Genomic DNA, 12493 nt, shown 5'->3' with positions numbered 1-12493 from the left:
CCAATTATACGTTTAACCACATTCCATTTCTCTCTCCTCCTAAACAGCATTAAGATATCCACCCACAGAATTGCTTCCACTTTCTGGTGGCACCTAATCCAGAGCAAACCTCTGCTTCCTTGAACCTTCCCCCAAATTATTAACATGGCCAATATCCTATAACAAGTCTCCCCAACACCCTCTGAGACTCCCCTTTGCTACATATGATGTGAGACTGAGGTGTCCCTTGCTGCAGTAAATAATACACCCAATTTTGTTTAAAGGCAGGTATATTCTTGGTAGTGCTTTGCTGTTGGGCAGCAAAGCATTTACAAATTTGATCTTTCTACTAGACTATGAAGAGCTTAGAGATCTGGGACTTTTATCTATCTATCTATCTATCAGGCATCCCCTGTACAAAGTATAGTGGCTGTCTAGATACTGAGTACATGTTTATAGGATAAATGAATGAATGTGTATTTTATGATTGAAGGCACACATTTTAACAAATAGAAGAAGCTGCTTTAATAGAACATATTATTTCTCATCAAAGTACTCTGCCAGTCTGCTACTGACTGAGCTTGCTTTTACATGTGAAGGTGCTCCTGTGGTTTTGATGTTATTGCCTTTGGTCAGTTCCCACCATCAGCAGAGCTTATGTCTTTGTTTTGAAGTGACGATGGCTTGTATTCTACCTCCACAGTCCCTCACCATTCCCAGCATGCACAGCTACATAGCCCACTAGGTGTGAGGATGCTGTTATCCCAACCATACATTACCGGAAAGAAGTCACAGTAGGAAAGCAGATTAGGACACTTTAAAGTGTGGGGAAAGAGAAGCTATGAAAAACTAGAAAGAAAATTGATTTCTAACTACAGTTAGCTCTCATAGCTGTTTTCACTTCATAGATGATTCAAGGTATAGTATAGTTGTCCTCTCTCTCTAGGATTTATTTCTACCTGTAGATTTCCAGAGCCCTCTCAACCTTAATCTTACGGATCTTCCTATTTTGTGCTTTAGTAACATATTTTTCCAAGTGGCATAAAAAGTGCTAGTTCTATTCGAGGCACTTACCTCATTTTTGTCCCACATAGCAGAGTGGTTAAGAACTCAGGTTTCTGCATCAGAAAGATACGGATTGGAATCCAGGATCACCAACTTCCTGAATATGTGATTTTCATGTCACTTAACCTTTCTCAATCTTAATTTTCTCATCTATAAAATAGGGATATTAATAGTAAATAACCTGTAGAGTTGTGGTGAGAATGAAATGAGATAGCATAAAAAAACCTTCCCTGGCACATAAATCTTTAGCTCAAAAATTACAGCTGTTATTAATGTAATTAGCTCATTATTTTTCATTAGCAGAAATTGCATTTATAAATCCAAGGTAGAAGTTGGATACTCTATGCCATGCAATATTTATTATATAATACACTATTTTATATATTATTGATATATATTATGAATATTAAAGAACATAAACTAAAATATAACAGTTTGTTTCAGGATTTGGTCAAACTTGTTATGTCAGTAAAAAAAACTTTGCAAAACTGATTTGTGTATATTATAGCTTGCCTGAAATAAACGTCTAAACGTAGAAAAATAAAATAAACTCTTCATAATACCGATCACAGTGGGAAGTTTAGTGATTGGATTGGATGACTTTCAAGGTTCCCTGTTGTCAGAAAGAGAACAGCGGATTTGATAAACAGCAGGACAGACTAAACCAAGTAGAAAAAAAAGCAGAAACTAGACTGGTCCTTGGGAAGGATAAGCATTATCATATCAAGCTGCAGATGACAAAAGGAAGTTCAGTTAAACTGGAAGTGTTGGTGAGAATGATGACAGGTAATTGGTTGGTCTAAGCAGGCAGATAGTAGCTGAGAATTCAAGAAAGAGTTGGAACACAGCAGAGCAACTGGGTGAAATATATAAATAAGATATATTACTGTTGTCAGGGAGGAAGAAATCTTCCTCTACCTTTCTAGGTTCTTCCAGATGGATGAAGAATTAAACTGACATGAGACAGAATAACAGGAGAAAAACAAACGAAAGTTTAATAACAGGTACATATGGGAGAGACCCAGGAAAACTGAGAAAATTGCCAACATGACCAAAGCCCTCACCTTAAAGACCATCTTTAGCTAAAGACAAAAAATGTTGGGATAGTGGTTTGAGACTTCAGCGGTGAGGAAGGTAATTCACATGGAGATGGAAAAGTAAATGTCTGGTAAACAAATGTCTATGCCATAGAGAGACAATGGGACACAGAATGAGCCTTGCCAAGTTTTTCTCCCAACCACATCTAGTTCATATCTTTCGTAGCTCTCTCTGATGATAGCTCTATTCCTGGAAGAGGCTCTTTATCTAAATTCGTTTAGGCAGTTAAGGGGGAGGTAACAAGAAAAATTTCCTGCGTCTTCCGTTTTTTAAAAATAATCAGTCTAAATTAATCCTCATGCCAGAGAGATACATTTCGATGTGGCAAATTTTGCTCCCCTACACTATTATTAGTAGCTAATATTAATAAGTTATTTTTATGTCCCAAGGGTTTTTCTGAGTTGCACTTGTTAGCTCATTTAATCCTTAAAACACCCAATATAGTGGATACTATTAATGGGCACTCTTATGAGGAAATGGAGCTAATATGGATAATGGTGGAACCTGATTCCATACAAAGGTATTATTTGCCACTTCTCTTCAGGTTGCAGTTTCTTTCAGGTATTTTTAATCTCTGACACTGTATTGTTTATGTCTAAAAGATCAATTTGGATCACTTTAATATCTTTCGTGTCTTTCCTTAACATGCTTATGTTTTCTCCACATTTGTGAACAAATGGAATATAGTTGTGATAGTTATTTTCATGTTTATGCTTAGTAATTCTATCATTTGTATCATTTCTGGTTCCATTGTGATTGATTTAATGATTTTCTATTTATTAAGGATCCTATTCCTGCTTCTCTGAATGCAGGTGATTTTTGATTGTATGACAGACACTGAAAATTTTACTTGGTTGGCTGCTGAATATTCATGTACTTAAAAATATTCTTGAACTTTATTCTGGGACATAGATCAATTTTTAATAGATAAACTTTGTAACAGTTTAGTCTTCTGAGACTTGTTTTTAACCTTTGTTATGTGGAAACAGATTAGCCTTTAGTCTAGGGCTAATTTTGCCCACTAGTGGGTCAGTGCCCTTCTGAGTACTTCACCTGATGCCCCGTGCATTATGCCATTTGTCTCCTCTGACTGGAGGAGACACCAACATGCCTGGTGCAAGGACCAATGACTGGGTCTACTTGCTCCCTTCAGGTGGTTCTTCTCAGGGCATTAGGTAGGTAGCTTCCTCATAGACATACAATGATCAGGACTCAGGTGAAGATTTGGTGTCAGTGGGGAGCTCTCTTTAACTGCAGTTCTCTCTATCTCTGATGCTCTGCCAAAACTTTAGCTTCCTTGGCCTCTGTGAACCCCAAGTTTTGTGTTTCCAACTCAGGAGAATGCTGGGTTCTGCCTGGCTTCTTCCTCTCTACACTGTATCCTGGAAACCTTCTCTAGGCAGTAAGCCACAACAATCTTAGAATTTACTCCGTTTCTGTTTTTTTTTTTTTTTTTTTTCCTCTTTTGGAATCACTGTCCTGTGGTGCCTGCTGTCCAATGTATGAAAACTACTGTTTCTTTTCTTGTAGTTGTTCTTATTTCTTAGTTGTTGGAGGCAAGAGGACAATTCTAATCTTTGGTATTTCATCTTGGCCAGAAGCAGAAGTCCCCAAGCATCTTTTTTACAAAGTTCCCTGAAGCTACAGGCTGGGTAAGCACATGATTTGTGTCCCTAAACAAAACACACATAAGTTTAATCAACTGTTTCATGACCACGTATCATTCTACCTCGACTCAGTCAACTCCTCAATTTAAGGCCTATTGCCTGCCATATCCTATTTTCACGTACAAATTTATGTATTAGCCATGGCTTTTTCAGTTGAAAGTAAAAGAAATTCTACTCAAACTAGTTAAGGAAAAAAATCCTTATAGCTTATTTAGCGAAAAGTCCACAGAACAGAAGTAATTTTAGGCATGATAAGATAGGGCGTTTCAATGATATTATGAATGTTCTGTATTTCTAGTTCTTGGAAATTTTCTCTCAAATGACTCTCAAAGGCAGGCAGGATTGCTATCAGCACTAGAAGACTTACATCCTGGCTGTTAACTACTTCACAACATATAGTTTGTGAGTTTAAAACCCCTCAAAGAAAGATGTCTTTTCTGATAGCACTTATGGAAAAGCCTTCACATTGGGATGGATGAGCCAGGCTTGGGTCACATGATCATTTCTGATCCAATCACGCTGTCCTGGGGCAAGAGATTTTTTCATTGGCCAGGACTAGTCATGTGCTCTCCTGAACCGTATGAAATGGGTTATCCATAGGAAAGTGGGGTTCTATTATCAGAAAAAAGAGATGAGTCCCTTTGCAAGACAAGGATGCACATATTAGAGTTGGGGTATAAAACAGGAGCTTCATTTCAGGAATGACGCAGAAACCCAATGCCATATCTAATACACAAAATAGAGAAGATTTATCTCAAGGTGAATGTGTCAGCTGAGCTACTGAATTAAAGCCTAAATCTCTTGGACTAAGAACAGATTGGTCACAGAATCTTCACTTTGGTGAAGTCTACTAATTGGGGTCAGGTAACCTCATCTATTTTCATAGAAGATACTATCAGAGCAGGGATAATACACTTGTACCTTTAATACTGAGAGTCTATAATTCTGTTACAACAAAATATAGAAGTAGCGCTTTCATTAGCAAAATATTCCTGGCAAATAAACTCTCACAGGTGAAATGTTGTTACTGATGTTCAAATTAGAGAAAGACAACACTCCTGAGTGTCTTGCCATACAAGTTTACTAACATCAAGTTGTTTAGATAATTAAAAATAATTTTAAACATTAAAATGAGATAGAAATCTTACTCTTAGGAATGGGATTAATAATTGTATTCCTTGTTATTCAACCAACAGAACTTTCTGATCAAATATAGTTTGTTTCTTTAAAAACTCCAAGAAATTTGTAGTGACTGCTTGGTGTATTGTTAGTAAGAGGATTCTGAGGTTGTGTTTGGACTCAGCTGGAAAGAGTAACTCTTCCACTGTGAACTTCTGTTCCAGTATTAGCTCTTGTGAGTATTAACATGACTTATGTTCTGAATCAAGAAGGAGTAACTACATCTGGCCCTGGTTTCAACTGGTTTTCTTGGCCTTGGGTAAATCATACAGTCACCTAAGTTTCTATTTCTACAAAGGAAAAAGGCTTATGACACTTACATATCCCACAGAGATTGACTAATGATTAAATATGTTGCTTAGGGATATACACATATACTATGATATAAAACTATTTTTTTAATCAAGGGGAAAATTAAATTTGTGATAGTAATCATCTTTAGGGAGGGGGGAGTGAGGATAATGACAGAGGGGAGGGCCTCATAGTTAGATGCAAAACTATTAATAATTATATAGTTCTTAAATTGGGTGGAGGGCTCAAGTGTTTATTTCCTTCATAATTTATTACCCTTCATAACTTATATAAGTAATACAATTACATATACCTTTTAAATGTATCAAGTATTGAATAAAACACAAAATAATAATGAAATAAATTACTTTGGAAAAAACACTCCAACACTTTGAATAAAGGGCATTCAGAAGAGCAACACGATTCCATTCAATTTCCCAACCCTATATATCTGAATTTTAAATAAGACTCTTTTCAAGTTTAATACATACTAAAGAGGTTGTACAAGGTATCATGGGAAATGGTTGACATAAGCTGACTCTGACTCTCTTGTGGACACGATTTATTTAAAACACAAAATGTACATATGTCTGTATCCTCAAGTATAGGGATATAGAAGCCATAGCAAGCATAGGATTCCTACACTTACTGTTTCTGCTTTCTTACCATTCCATTCTATCTTCTTGGACTTGATTCTTTATCACTCCATTAAGTAGCTCATATCAAGATCACAAACAATTTCCATCTTGCCAAGTTCAATGGTTGGTTCTCTGATTTCATAGTATTTGACCTCTCGGCAGCTCTTACCACAGATGAACACCACTTCTTTCTGGAAATACTCTGTTCTTAGAGTTTTTCTTCCATCTCAATTGTTGCTAGTTTTGAATGTCTTTTGCTGGCCTGACTTCTTCTCCACTTGATTTCAAAAAGTTGAATGACTTAGGCCTTGTCCTCAGTTCTCTTCTTTTTCTATAGTTTTTCACTAGGTGATCTCAAAATGTGCTGGTTATCCTAAATCTCTCTCTCTAACTGGGGCCTCTCTCATCAGCTCCAAACTTGTGTATCCAACTGCTAAACTGACATATTCCCTCAGGCATTGGACAACCTCTAAAAGGCCACTCATCCACCAGATTTTCCCCTCAGAAAATGCTACATCCACGCTGCCAGCATCTCAGGCCACAAATGTCTCTGATTCCTTGTTTTCTTTCACACCTCACAACCTATCCTTTATCAAGTATTGTAAGCTCTATCTGCAAAATACATTCCAAACATGATCACTTCTCATCAATTCCAGTGATATAATTGTGGTCTAATCTTCCATCATAATTCACTTGGATCCTGCCTGCCCCACACAGCAGCCAGAGTTAACTTTTTAAAGGATAAATCTGATTACACCAAATCTCTACTGGCTTCCCATTGGAATGACAGTAAATTTCAAGTGCCTAGCCATGGCCAAAAAGGTCTCCCTGCTAGCTCTCAGACCTAATCTCACACCAATCTTCCTCTTTCCCTCAGTCTCCAACCACCATGGCCTTTTCTATACCCCATAAATGCACAAGGCTCTATCCCTTCTTGGGGTTTCTGCATTTGCTCTTCTCTTTGTTTGGAATGTCTCCCCACTCTCCATCCCATTCAACACTGTCACATGGTTTCTTCTTTGCTTTTTTTTTGTTTTTTTTTGTTTTTTGGGGTTTTTTTTTTGCGGTACGTGGGCCTCTACACTGTTGTGGCCTCTCCCGTTGTGGAGCACAGGCTCCGGACGCGCACGCTCAGCGGCCATGGCTCACGGGCCCAGCCACTCCGCGGCATGTGGGATCTTCCCGGACCGGGGCACGAACCCGCGTCCCCTGCATCAGCAGGCAGACTCTCAACCACTGCACCACCAGGAAAGCCCTCTTCTTTGCTTTTTCAAGTCTAAACTCAAATGCCAACTCTTTTTTTTTTTTTTGGCGATATGCGGGCCTCTCACTGTTGTGGCCTCTCCTGTTGCAGAGCAAGGCTCCAGACGCGCAGGCTCAGCGGCCATGGCTCACGGCCCCAGCCGCTCCGCGGCATGTGGGATCTTCCCGGACTGGGGCACGAACCCATGTCCCCTGCATCGGCAGGAGGACTCTCAACCGCTGTGCCACCAGGGAAGCCCTCAAATGCCAACTCTTTAGAGAGAACTTGCCTGAGGAGCTGGGGAAAGTAGAACTTCCTCTCTTCCCCACCACCAGTCGTTTTCTAACTCATTGTGCTGTTTAATTTTCTTCATGGCACTTAAAACTATTTGAAGTGATCTTATTTATTTGTTTCCCTATGTGCTTATTTTCTGCGTGTCTCCTCATTATTATGTCAACTACATGAACACAAAGACTCTGCCTGTTTTTTTGCCTTATTCCCAGTAAACTGAGTAGTGTCCAGCATATAGTAGGTGATCAATAAATACTTATTGAATGAATTATTGGTTGTTGAATGAATAAATGAGTAACTAGCTTAAAGTCACATAGGCCTTGTCTGTTATGCAGACCCAGATTACATTATGTATTATATAACTTGATAAAATAGCCTCAGTGTGATTTTTTTTAATAAACACAGGGTGCATGCATATTTTTTTTCACATAGAACAGGTAGGTTACACCAGAATTCTACCAGTCTTAGTCCCATGCGCTTTTTTTTCAAAATTAATACACAGAAATCTTTTGCATTCCTATACACTAACAATGAAATATCAGAAAGAGAAATCAAGGAAACAATCCCATTTACCAACACATCAAAAAGAATAAAATACCTAGGAATAAACCTACCTAAGGAGGCAAAAGACCTGTACTCAGAAAGCTATAAGATACTGATGAAAGAAATCAAAGATGACATAAACAGATGGAGAGATATACCAAGTTCTTGGATTGGAAGAATCAATATTTTGAAAATGAAAATGACTATACTACCCAAAGCAGTCTACAGATCCACTTTTGCATGCTCTTTAATCTCACTTTGATGAGATTTCCTACAAGATACTTAAGCCTAAACAAAAAGAAGGAATTCTGCTTCCAGCCAATTTATCCTGTTTGAAAAAACCAAAAAAAAAAAAAAGGAAGAAAGAACAAATGAAAGAAAAACAGACAAACAATATATATAAAAAACAATTTTCAGTTTTCAAGATGTTGAACATCAGGCATTGAAAGTCAGTGATCCCTGAGACAGAAAACAAAAGAGGTCCAGCCTATGACTACCCAGTTTACTGTCCTGAGGATGTCTAGGCTGCGGCATAGCCAGGCAGAATCTGGCAGACTCCCTAAGTAATGCCAGATTACCCCCTAGAAATATTCTGGCTTATCTGTTTAATAAATGGGTTGTGTTGAAGATTTAATGGGAGTAACCTACTTACTAAAGTGTGTCTTTTTCTTCTCTGTTTTTTAAGAAGGTCCCTTTTTCTGACCTTGGGCGGAGGGGCTGGGTACAGGGAAGGGTGGAATATTTTATCAATGAGGAATTAATACGCCCATACCTAACCCTAGTTAAGCAGGGGTTTATACTTCTAAACTATGGACCCCTCCTGAGAGCAGTTGGGTTGGCATAGTTAGAAAGAGCTGAAGAGTTGAAGGTAAAATGATAAAAAGTTTTGCTCTCATAACATTTTTGGACAAATCCTTTTGGTCTGGTTATTCTACCCAAGGCAACTGGGTATTTCTGCAGAGGCTTCTGAGGACCGGGTGGTGAAAGGGGCCAGGGAAGTGGAAAGGAAACAGCAATTTTGTGTTTTCCTTAGAGATATAATGTAACATGTATGGACTTGCTCTCCCCAGGAGGGTACACTCATGGCAGGAATTTACCAAGCTAATCTAATTTTGCCATGTAATTCTCAGATTTAGACACATCACCTCTCTTCAGACCCTCCAAAGAAACCTAGGATTTACAGCTTTTTCTGTCTGAGGGATTTGGAGTGTTTTCTGACCTAAATTCCTGGTCTATAGGAGATTACTTTCACAATTTATTAAACTTAGGATTTGTGTCTCTAAAAACCCACAAGACTTCAAGGAGCTAACAAATTCTCAGGGGCCTCTTAACTGTGGGGTGCCAAGTGCTTTGCTAACAGAGCCAGTGGCTGTACAAATCTTACATTACAATCCTGTCATAGAAACGCAGTAAAGGACCAGGTGAAATTAAGTGAGACATCAGCTATATATACTTAAATAGATTACACCAATGGAATCAACAAAAGCATTTTGTCTTTAAATGTTTAGAATTTTGCCTGTGTAGGCATAAACCAAAGGAGTCTGTCAATGTGGCTTGTCTTCAGAGCTCTAGTAAACAAATGAAGCCCAGGTGAGTGAGACAGGTATCAAAAGACTTGGGTATCATTTTATTTTTTAAAAAAATATATATTTATTTATTTATTTGGCTGCACCGCGTCTTAGTTGCAGCATTTGGGATCTTTAGTTGTGGCATGCGGGATCTTTTAGTTGAGGCATGTGGGATCTTATGGTTGCGGCACACTGGCTCTTAGTTGCAGCATGCAGGATCTATTTCCCTGACCAGGGATGGAACCCAGGCCCCCTGCATTGGGAGCATGGAGTCTTAACCACTGGACCACCAGGGAAGTTCCTATCATTTCATTTTAAAATCCTGTTACTTCAGAAATGTTTACTTAGGGCTTCCCTGGTGGCGCAGTGGTTGAGACTCCGCCTGCCAATGCAGGAGACACGGGTTCGTGCCCCGGTCCAGGAAGATCCCACATGCTGCGGAGCGGCTGGGCCCGTGAGCCATGGCCACTGAGCCTGCGCGTTTGGAGCCTGTGCTCCGCAATGGGAGAGGCCACAACAGTGAGAGGCCCGCGTACCGCAGGAAAAAAAGAAAAAAACGTACTTAGAAGTCAAAGATCAATAATATATGCAGTTGGTTGAAAAATCAAAAAGTACCATTAAGCTTAAAATGAAAAATAAGACCCTGACCAACATTCATTTCTTGCTACTCAAATACAATCTTTTGACATTTTTAGTCGTTTCTTCTATTCTTAAGTCTGTATTTCTAAATGACAAACTTATGCTACTATTTCTTCAAGTTATTAATTTTAGTCATCCTGTTATAACAGATGTTATACTACCTTACCCCTCCTCCTACCCATCTTCTATTATACACTACTATTTTAAATTAAATCAATAGTGTAAAATCATTATAACCTTGTAAATATCATTTACTGTAGAGCTAAAGCATATGCTATGATACTTTCCCTTTTTGCAGTTTTTTACCCTGTCAAATTTTTTCACTTGTAGCACTTGCTATCTATGTATCCTCCCCCAACCAAAATGCTCCATAGTAGAAACTAAGCTATTGAATAGTTATTTCCAGAAGGTATCTGATTGAAGTCTCTGTTGTCTCACTCCAATTTGTGCTGCATGGCCAGTTACCTGGGAGTCCTCTTTGCTGCTTTATTGGAGTGTTTCAATTTTTCCTCACATTTTATATTTTCTTCTTTTTCATTTTGCTCCCTTTTTTTTTTTGCTGCAGCCCATTCTTCAGTGGCTCATTTTTGAAAGAGTGCATGGAAGGTAAAGCGCCTTATCCTCTGCATATCCAAATATGTATTTATTTTTATGCTCATATTTGAATGATAATTTGAGACTGAAAATTATTTTGTTTCATCATTGAAGGTGTTGCTCCCTTGTCTTTTAACTTAGAATGTTTACTGAGAAGTCAATGCCATTCTCAGACCCAATACTTTTTATGTGACCCAAAGTTTTCACATTGGAAACTTTTACTATCTTTATTCCTGATGCATTGTTGTGGGTCTTTTTCCATTTAATGTGCCATGCATTTGGTGACCTCTTTAAATCTGGAGACTCATATCCTTTCATTGTAGGAAATATTCTTATATTGTTTCTTTGACTATTTCTCTTTCACAATTTCCTCTGATTTCTCTTTCTGGAATTCATCTCAGTTGGATGCAGGAGTTTTTAGCTTAAACCTCTATGCCTTATTTTTTTCCTTTAATGTTGTCAATGTTTTGTTTGTTTGTTTAACTTTCTGAGAGTTTTCAATTACTTTATCTTCCACTTCCTTGAATTTTGATAATAATATTTTTAACTTCCAGTATTCTTTTGTTTCTTTTTTCATATGATTCTTTCTTGTTTTATCCATACATTGTTTTCTTATTTTTTGAGGATTCTAATTACAGGTTTTCTTTTCTTTTCTTTTTTCTTTTTGTTTTCTGCATACTGTTTTCTTTATAAAATTTTTTAAATGTTTTATTAAAAAAAATTTTTTTTTTACTTTAGAGATGTCTGAACTGTCTGGTAATCCATTAGTGTATATTCCTATTTAAGAGTGAAGCATTACAAAATCTGATTAAAAGATTCTAAAAATGTGGCCATTATCTTCTGGCAGGTTTTATCAAACAACCCAATCAAAAAATGGGCAGAAGATCTACATAGACATTTCTCCAAAGAAGACATACAAATGACCAGAAAGCACATGAAAAGATGCTCAACATCACTAATTATTAGAAAAATGCAAATCAAAACTGTATTGCCTCACACTGGCCAGAATGACCATCATCAAAAAGTCAACAAACAATAAATGCTGGTGAGAGTGTGGAGAAAAAGGAATCCTCCTACGCTGTTGGTGGGAATGTATAATAAATTGGTACAACTACGATGGAGAACATTATGGAAGTTCCTTAAAAAACTAAAAATAGGGGCTTCCCTGGTGGTGCAGTGGTTGAGAGTCTGCCTGCCGATGCAGGGACACGGGTTCGTGCCCCGGTCCGGGAAGATCCCACATGCCGTGAAGCGGCTAGGCCCGTGAGCCATGGCCACTGAGCCTGCGCGTCCGGAGCCTGTGCTCCACAATGGGAGAGCCCACAACTGTGTGAGGTCTGCGTACTGCAAAAAAAAAAAAAAAAACTAAAACTAAAAATAGAACTACCATATGACCCAGCAATCCCACTCCTGGGCATATATCTGGAGAAAAGCATAATTCTAAAAGACACATGCACCCCAATGTTCATTGCAGCACTATTTATAATAGCCAAGACATTGAAGCAACCTAAATGTCCACTGACAGAGGAATGGATAAAGAAGATGTGGTACATATATACAATGGACTATTACTCAGCCATAAAAAAAATTGACATAATGCTGTTTGCAGCAACATGGATGGACCTAGAGATTGTCATACTAAGTGAAGTAACTCAGACAGAGAAAGACAAATATCATATGATATCACTTATATGTGGA

Source organism: Mesoplodon bidens, assembly GCF_964165515.1.
Source record: "Mesoplodon bidens genome assembly, chromosome: 8".
Taxonomy (NCBI): Eukaryota; Metazoa; Chordata; class Mammalia; order Artiodactyla; family Ziphiidae; genus Mesoplodon; species Mesoplodon bidens.
Note: the sequence above shows the minus strand (reverse complement) of the source record.